Source organism: Homarus americanus, unplaced genomic scaffold (assembly GCF_018991925.1).
Source record: "Homarus americanus isolate GMGI-L3 unplaced genomic scaffold, GMGI_Hamer_2.0 scaffold32688, whole genome shotgun sequence".
Lineage (NCBI taxonomy): Eukaryota > Metazoa > Arthropoda > Malacostraca > Decapoda > Nephropidae > Homarus > Homarus americanus.
In genome coordinates this window covers 5,001-13,033 of record NW_024746179.1, presented here as the reverse complement: position 1 = coordinate 13,033, position 8,033 = coordinate 5,001, and the positions used below count along the sequence as shown (strand labels likewise).

General features: G+C 52.1%; 1 non-coding gene across 1 annotated transcript in view; it reads left to right on the top strand.

Annotated features, from left to right (window-relative positions):
- The first annotated feature begins 7,949 nt into the window (after positions 1 to 7,949).
- LOC121879147 overlaps positions 7,950 to 8,033 on the top strand; it is a 4,303-nt gene continuing 4,219 nt past the window's right edge. The window contains exon 1 of the ribosomal RNA XR_006091279.1: positions 7,950 to 8,033. This exon is cut by the window's right edge and continues 4,219 nt beyond it. This is a non-coding gene — a ribosomal RNA (large subunit ribosomal RNA).

Below are 8,033 nucleotides of genomic sequence, written 5' to 3'. Positions count from 1 at the left end.
ATGGGAGACCGTCAAAGTCAATCGAGGGTCGATTTAATAGCATACTATACAAAATGATCCGAGAATGTGCACACACCGAGTGGGAGACGGTGATGAAAACGTCCGCCCTTGTACACTGGATGGCACTATTTCACTATAGTAAGGGGCAGGGGCACCTCGGTCATATTATACAACATACCAGAAAAGTTCCACACCCGCATGGGAGACCGTCAAAGTGAATCGGGGGTCGATTTGATAGCATACTACAGAGAACCTGCACACCCGAATGGGAGACCGTCAAAGTCAATCGGGGGTCGATTTGATAGCATACTACAGAGAACTTGCACACCCGAATGGGAGACAGTCAAAGTCAATCGGGGGTCGATTTAATAGCATACTACAGAAACTTGCACACCGAATGGGAGACCGTCAAAGTCAATCGGGGGACGATTTAATAGCATACTACAGAAACTTGCACACCCGAATGGGAGACCGTCAAAGTCAATCGGGGGTCGATTTGATAGCATACTACAGAAACTTGCACACCCGAATGGGAGACAGTCAAAGTTAATCGGGGGTCGATTTAATAGCATACTACAGAAACTTGCACACCCGAATGGAGACAGTGAAGTCAATGAGGTCGATTATGTATACTACAGAAACTTGCACACCCGAATAGGAGACCGTCAAAAGTCAATCAGAGGTCCGTTATGTATACTACAGAAACTTGCACACCGAATGGGGAGACCGTCAAAGTCAATCGGGGTCGATTTGATAGCATACTACAGAAACTTGCACACCGAATGGGGAGACAGTCAAAGTCAATCGGGGGTCGATTTAATAGCATACTACAGAAACTTGCACACCCGAATGGGAGACCGTCAAAGTCAATCGGGGGTCGAGCATACTTTACAAAATGATCCGAGAATCTGCACACACACCGAGTGGGAGACGGTGATGAAAACGTCCGCCCTTATATGTTCGATTGCACTATTTCACTATATTAAGGGGAGAGGGTGCCTTCGCACACATATTTGGTGTGAAATATCTTCCGCCCCCCAGCGGAGCGCTTCGGCGCCTCTGCGAAGCAAAGCGCGGCATTCAAAAACAACAACCAAAGTTGCCGTCCTTTCCCTTCCCTGCCCTGCAATGGCTGGAGCAACAGCAGAAGAAGAGAGAAAATAGTCTCATGGGGTCAGAGGAATGGCAGTGGGCGCGATCTATAATTTCACTAGCCAGTCTGTCTCTCCCAATTGAACGACCTTCTCTCTCAGCGCACGCATCCTTTACAGTTTCGCGACAGCAGCATCATGATGTTCCGTCTATTGTAAGTCGGAACCGAGGTTATTCGGCTGTTACTTGAACAGTCGGGTTTTAACCTTGCCTAACAAACGATCAAACAACTTCCACTCTCTCGAGGTGCGATACGGTGACTGTCCTATCGTCCGCTCTTGTATGCTGAATTGCACTATTTCACTATAATGAGAAGGGTGCCTTCACACACCTATTCGGTGTGGAATATCTTCCGCCCCCCAGCCGGGCGCGCCGGCCGCCTCTGCAAGCTGTAAAGCGCGACATTCAAAACAACAGCAAAGTTGCCGTCGCTTTTCCTTCCTGCCTGCAATGGCTGGAGCAACGGCAGAAGAAAGAGAAAATAGTCATGGGGGTCAGAGGAATGGCAGTGGAGCCGCGATCTATAATTTCACTAGCCAGGTCTGTCTCCCAATTGAACATTATTACTCTCTCCTTTTGCGTCGCCACCACGGTTTTCGCGACAGCAGCCAGCATCATGATGTTGCGTCTATTGTAAGTCCGGAACCGGGTTATTCGGCTGTTCGCGAACAGTCGGGTTTTAACCTTGCCTAACAAAGCGATCAAACAACTTCCCTCTCGAGGTTGCAGTGCGGTGACTGTCTATCGTCCGCTCTTGTATGCTGGATTGCACTATTTCACGCATATTAAGGAGTGCCTTCACACCCACCTATTCGGTGTGGAATATCTTCTCGCCCCCAGCGGGCGCCTGGTACGCCTCTGCGAAACAAAGCCGCAGCATTCAAAAACAACAACCAAGAAGTTGCCGTCGCTTTCCCTTCCCTGCCCATGCAATGGCTGGAGCAGCAACAGCAGCAGAAGAAGAAGAGAGAGAGAGAGAGAGAGAGAGAGAAAATAGTCTCATGGGGTCAGAGGAATGGCAGTGGAGCGCGATCTATGAATTTCACTAGCCAGGTCTGTCTCCCAATTGAACATTATTACTCTCTCGGCGCGCACGTCGCCACCACGGTTTCCGCGACAGCAGCAGCATCATGATGTTGCGTCTATTGTAAGTCCGGAACCGGGTTATTCGGCTGTTCGCGAACAGTCAGGTTTTAACCTTGCCTAACAAACGATCAAACAACTTCCACTCTCGAGGTGCGGTACGGTGACTGTCCTATCGTCCGCTCTTGTATGCTGGATTGCACTATTTCACTATATTAAGGGGAGAGGGTGCCTTCACACACATATTCGATGTGAAATATCTTCCGCCCCCCAGCGGAGCGCTTCGGCGCCTCTGCGAAGCAAAACGCGGCATTCAAAAACAACAAGCAAAATTGCCGTCGATTTCCTCTCCCTGCCCTGCAATGGCTGGAGCAGAAGGAGAGCGAGAGAGAGAATAGTCTCATTGGGTCAGAGGAATGGCAGTGGAGCGGGCTAATGGCGAGTAGGCTCGCGATCTATCAATTACACTAGCCAGGTCGCTCTCCCTATTGAACATTATTACTCTCTCACGTCGCCACTACGGTTTCCGCGACAGCAGCAGCATCATCATGATGTTGCATCCACCAATTAGTCCGGAACCGGGTTATTCGGCTGTCTGCGAACAGTCCGGTTTTAACCTTACCCAACATCCACTCTCGAGGTGCGGTACGGTGAATGTCCTATCGTCCGACCTTGTATGCTGGATTGCACTATTTCACTATATTAAGGGGAGAGGGTGCCTTCACACACATATTCGGTGTGAAATATCTTCCGCCCCCCAGCGGAGCGCTTCGGCGCGTCTGCGAAGCAAAGCGCGGCATTCAAAAACAACAACCAAAATTGCCGTCGCTTCCCTGCCCTGCAATGGCTGGAGCAGAAGGAGAGAGAGAGAGAGATTTTAGTCTCATTGGATCAGAGGAATGGCAGTGGAGCGGGCTTATGGCGAGTAGGCTCGCGCTCTATCAATTACACTTGCCAGGTCTCTCTTCCGTTTGGACATTATTTACTCCGTCTCTCTCTCTCTCTCTCTCGGCGCACACGTCGCCACCCTACTAGTTTCCGTCACAGCATATGCTGCGGCCTTTCAGTCCGGAACGGGGCTCCCCTTCGCCTTGCTGTCTGCCCAACTTAGCGGACTTGCGTTGGCTGATCACCCCGTCTTCGCGTCTGTGCCGGCCTTCAATGCAGCGCCCAACCGTCTATTGACCGAGATTCATTGCACTATTCCACGCGCAAACGGCTACCCTAAATGTGCATAGACAACGCTCATGGTTCAACACGACCAGGGCGCAGTCTGGGAGCCGAGTATACTAAAAAGAGAGTTTAGCAGCCAAAACTCGTCAAAGCACACGTTGGGTTACCCCATCACCTAACAACGATGATGGCGGTTCCCACCCGTGAAATACACAACCTAACCAATATTGGGCGACGATGGCGCTCATGAGCCCACGTCCCCACAAACAGTAAGAGAAAGAGAGAGAGGAGGAGATGGGCCAATGTCTTATGCCTCGCTGGGGCCAAGAGAAGAGAAGAGGAGCGGATAAGGGAGGAGATTGGCCAACGTGCGGTCCCTCGCCCAATGTCGGCTGCCTCGCTGGAGCTGGGTAAAGAGGAGAGGGGCGGATAAGGGAGGAGATTGGCACACACGGTGGCGCTGCCGGCGCCGAGGATAGCAAGAGAAGGTGCAGTTTGATCTGATCATCTGGTTTGCTATTTCTCTAAGGCCAACGTGCGGTCCCTCGCCCAATGTCGGCTGCCTCGCTGGGGCAAAGAGAAGAGGAGAGGATAAGGGAGGAGATTGGCACACACGGTGGCGCTGCCAGCGCCGAGGATAGCGAGAGAAGGTGCAGTTTGATCTGATCATCTGGTTTGCTATTTCTCTAAGGCCAACGTGCGGTCCCTCGCCCAATGTCTTCTGCCTCGCTGGGGCAAAGAGAAGAGGAGTGGATAAGGGAGGAGATTCGCCAACGTGCGGTCCCTCGCCCAATGTCGGCTGCCTCGCTGGAGCTGGGGCAAAGAGGAGCGGATAAGGGAGGAGATTGGCACACACGGTGGCGCTGCCGGCGCCGAGGATAGCAAGAGAAGGTGCAGTTAGATCTGATCATCTGGTTTGCTATTTCTCTAAGGCCAACGTGCGGTCCCTCGCCCAATGTCTTCTGCCTCTCTCTCAATCTCACTATTTTGGCCGCCGTGATAGGCGCCGCCAACAGCAGCAGCTACCTGGTTGATCCTGCCAGTAGTCATATGCTTGTCTAAAAGATTAAGCCATGCATGTGTAAGTACAAGCCGATTTAAGGCGAAACCGCGAATGGCTCATTAAATCAGCTATGTTTCATTGGATCTGTAAACCCACTTACTTGGATAACTGTGGCAATTCTAGAGCTAATACATGCAATTGGTCTCTGACCGCAAGGGAAGAGCGCTTTTATTAGTTCAAAACTGGTCGGGCCCCGGTCCGTAACCCACCTGTGGTGAATCTGAATAACTTCGGGCTGAGCGCACGGTCTCCGCACCGGCGCCGCTTCTTTCAAGTGTCTGCCTTATCAGCTTTCGATTGTAGGTTATGCGCCTGCAATGGCTATAACGGGTAACGGGGAATCAGGGTTCGATTCCGGAGAGGGAGCCTGAGAAACGGCTACCACATCTAAGGAAGGCAGCAGGCACGCAAATTACCCACTCCCGGCACGGGGAGGTAGTGACGAAAAATAACGATGTGAGTCTCATCCGAGGCCTCGCAATCGGAATGAGTACACTTTAAATCCTTTAACGAGTATCCATTGGAGGGCAAGTCTGGTGCCAGCGGCGCGGTAATTCCAGCTCAATAGCGTATATTAAAGTTATTTCGCGGTTAAAAGCTGTGGTTGGATCTCAGTTCCGGACTGGCCGGTGCACATAAAGTGTTTACTGTCCGCGGCTCAGGGCAGCCGCCCGCCGGCATACGAAGATGCTCTTTGTCAGAGTGTCCCGATGGCCGGGATTTACTTTAAAAATTAGAGTGCTCAGAGCAGGCTATTTGAATAGCCCGAATGGTGATGCATGGAATAATGGAATAGGACCTCGGTTCTATTTTATTTGGTTTTCGGAACCAGAGGTAATGACTAATCGGAACAAGCGAGAGCATTACGTATTGCGGCGCTAAGTGAAATTAACTTGGACGTGTAAGGCGAACTACTCGCAACATTTACTTGAGATATTTTCATTAATCAAGAACGAGATTAGGAGTTCGAAGGCGATCAGATACCGCCCTAGTTCTAACCATAAGCGATGCCAACTAGCGATCCGCCGGCGTTATTCCCATGACCCGGCGGGCAGCTTCCGGGAAACCAAAGTCTTTGGGTTCCGGGGGAAGTATGGTTGCAAAGCTGAAACTTAAAGGAATTGACGGAAGGGCACCACCAGGAGTGGAGCCTGCGGCTTAATTTGACTCAACACGGGAAACCTCACCAGGCCCAGACACCGGAAGGATTGACAGATTGAGAGCTCTTTCTCGATTCGGTGGGTGGTGGTGCATGGCCGTTCTTAGTTAGTGGAGCGATTTGTCTGGTTAATTCCGATAACGAACGAGACTCTGGCCTACTAAGTAGTCGACGGATCTCCAGAAAATGGTGTCCAGTTCGCAACTTCTTCTTAGAGGGATGGCGCTTAATTCTAGCGCGAGATTGAACAATAACAGGTCTGTGATGCGCGCTTAGATGTTCTGGGCCGCCGCAGCGTACACTGAAGGATCAGCAGAGTTTCCCTCGAGGAGGGCGAATTAACCCGTTCAAAGCCTTTCTTGATAGGGATTGGGGCTTGCAATTGTTTCCCATGAACGAGGAATTCCCAGTAAGTGCAAGTCATCAGCTTGCGCTGACTACGTCCCTGCCCTTTGTACACACCGCCCGTCGCTACTACCGATTGAATGATTTAGTGAGGCCTTCGGACTGGCGCTCTTGGATTATCGGCCCCGTTGCCCGCGAGGGTTTTCTGGGGTCGTCGCCTCGAGCTGACGGAAAGATGTCCAAACTTGATCATTTAGAGGAAGTAAAAGTCGTAACAAGGTTTCCGTAGGTGAACCTGCGGAAGGATCATTAACAGAGAGAAAGAGAACGGGGCGCTCTTAAAACTACTACTACTCTCCTGATTTGGGCGGTCTCGGGCTCTGCTCTGGCAGCTCCAGCAGCGAAAGAGGACAATCCCGGCCCCCGCACCAAAAATAGGTACCACCACGCTGTAGGTGGACCACACTCGGGCGAGAGCGCGAAGACCGGAGGAGGAGGACGGACGGGGCTTTGGACGGCTGCCCGTCCGTTCCTTACTACCGGCGAATAAGCCTCTTGACCCAAAAAGAGTGAAATTCAAGTGTCAAAAAACAACAACAAGCCGTCCGGCCAAACCCAAACCACAAACTTGGGCTATGTCTGTCAACCCCTTTCATTGAGACTCGACCTGTGATGGTTAGTCGCAAAAAGACCAAATGGCAAATACACAACTCTTAACGGGGGATCACCGGCCTGTGGGTCGATGAAGACCGCGAGCAAACCGCGGTCGGGTATGTGAATCGCAAGAATAATACCAGATACATCGACAAGTTGAACGCATATTGCGCGCGCGCAGCTGGCGAGCTTGTCGCCGCCACTCCTCTACGAGGGTCGGAAATACACATCCATCGGTTGCTGCGAGTTCGGTGCCTGCTGACTGTCTCCTCGACACGAGGGTAACCCGAACCGAGCTTCCGCCTTGGGGTTTAATCGCCCGCGCCTTGCGCGAGGCGTGCCCTTAAAAACAAGCAAGCCTATCACTAGCAAGTCCATGGACTTGGCGCACCCACATTCAACCACAACAAAGCGACAGTTGTCGCCCTCGCAAATAACTGGAGGCGGCGCTCTTTTGCCTGCTGTCCACAGAGACACGAATGGCCGTCGGCCGCTCATGGCTGATGCTGCACATGTTCTAAGAGGCACTCCATCCCACGAAGAGGAAACGAAACCGGTCGGATATCTTTTAAGTAAGCCCCGCCGGAATTTCGTCTATCACCTCGAAAAGAGTGCTTGGCATGCATTGCAGTGGAACCTAAATTGATGAGTGCGCCTGGGCCCGCAGTCTACCATGTAGTGGTGCAGGCAGAGAGATGAGAATGCTTGGGTGACGCCGTGCTCTTCCTCACGCGCTCCTCCACCCTCTCCCACGGTCAGACGCGGTGGGGGCGTTCTCTTTGAGAGTTCGCCACGAGTCCACGTCTATCTCATGACTGGGAGGGAGGCAGGGGGAGTTCTCTCTAAACGCGTTAAAGACGGTGTTGCGCCTCATAACGGCGCTCGCCGGGATAGAGCACTAGTTCTGCAGCCGGAAAGGCCGCTCACGCCAATTAATACTGCGACTCTCGCTCTCTTTCTCCGGATAAATAAGTGCCACTGCTGTGGCATGCGGGAACGGGGAAAGAGGTCAAAGTTTAAGCGGCAAAGGTGCGGCCGAGTAAGGGCGGAACACGAGCGTATATGCATTAAAACTGTGTGTGTATATGACTCTGCGAGAGATGTTCTGCTGGAACACTTTTCCTATTGGCTATTTACCACTCAATGAGAAGGAACGGAGTCAGGGGTGGGAGTGCCGGCGCCATGGCCGCTGGTACCCCCGCGACAAGCCCCTCAAACCTTCCTGCCTGGTAATGTCGGTGGTGAAGAAAGTCGGTGGCAGAGCGTCTTCCGCTTCGTGGTTGGGGAACTTGTTCCCCCTAAGGATGATGAGACCACGATCGACCTCGTAGCAGGAGAGAGCTACCCGCCAAATTTAAGCATATTAATAAGCGGAGGAAAAGAAACCAACAGGGATTCCCTTAG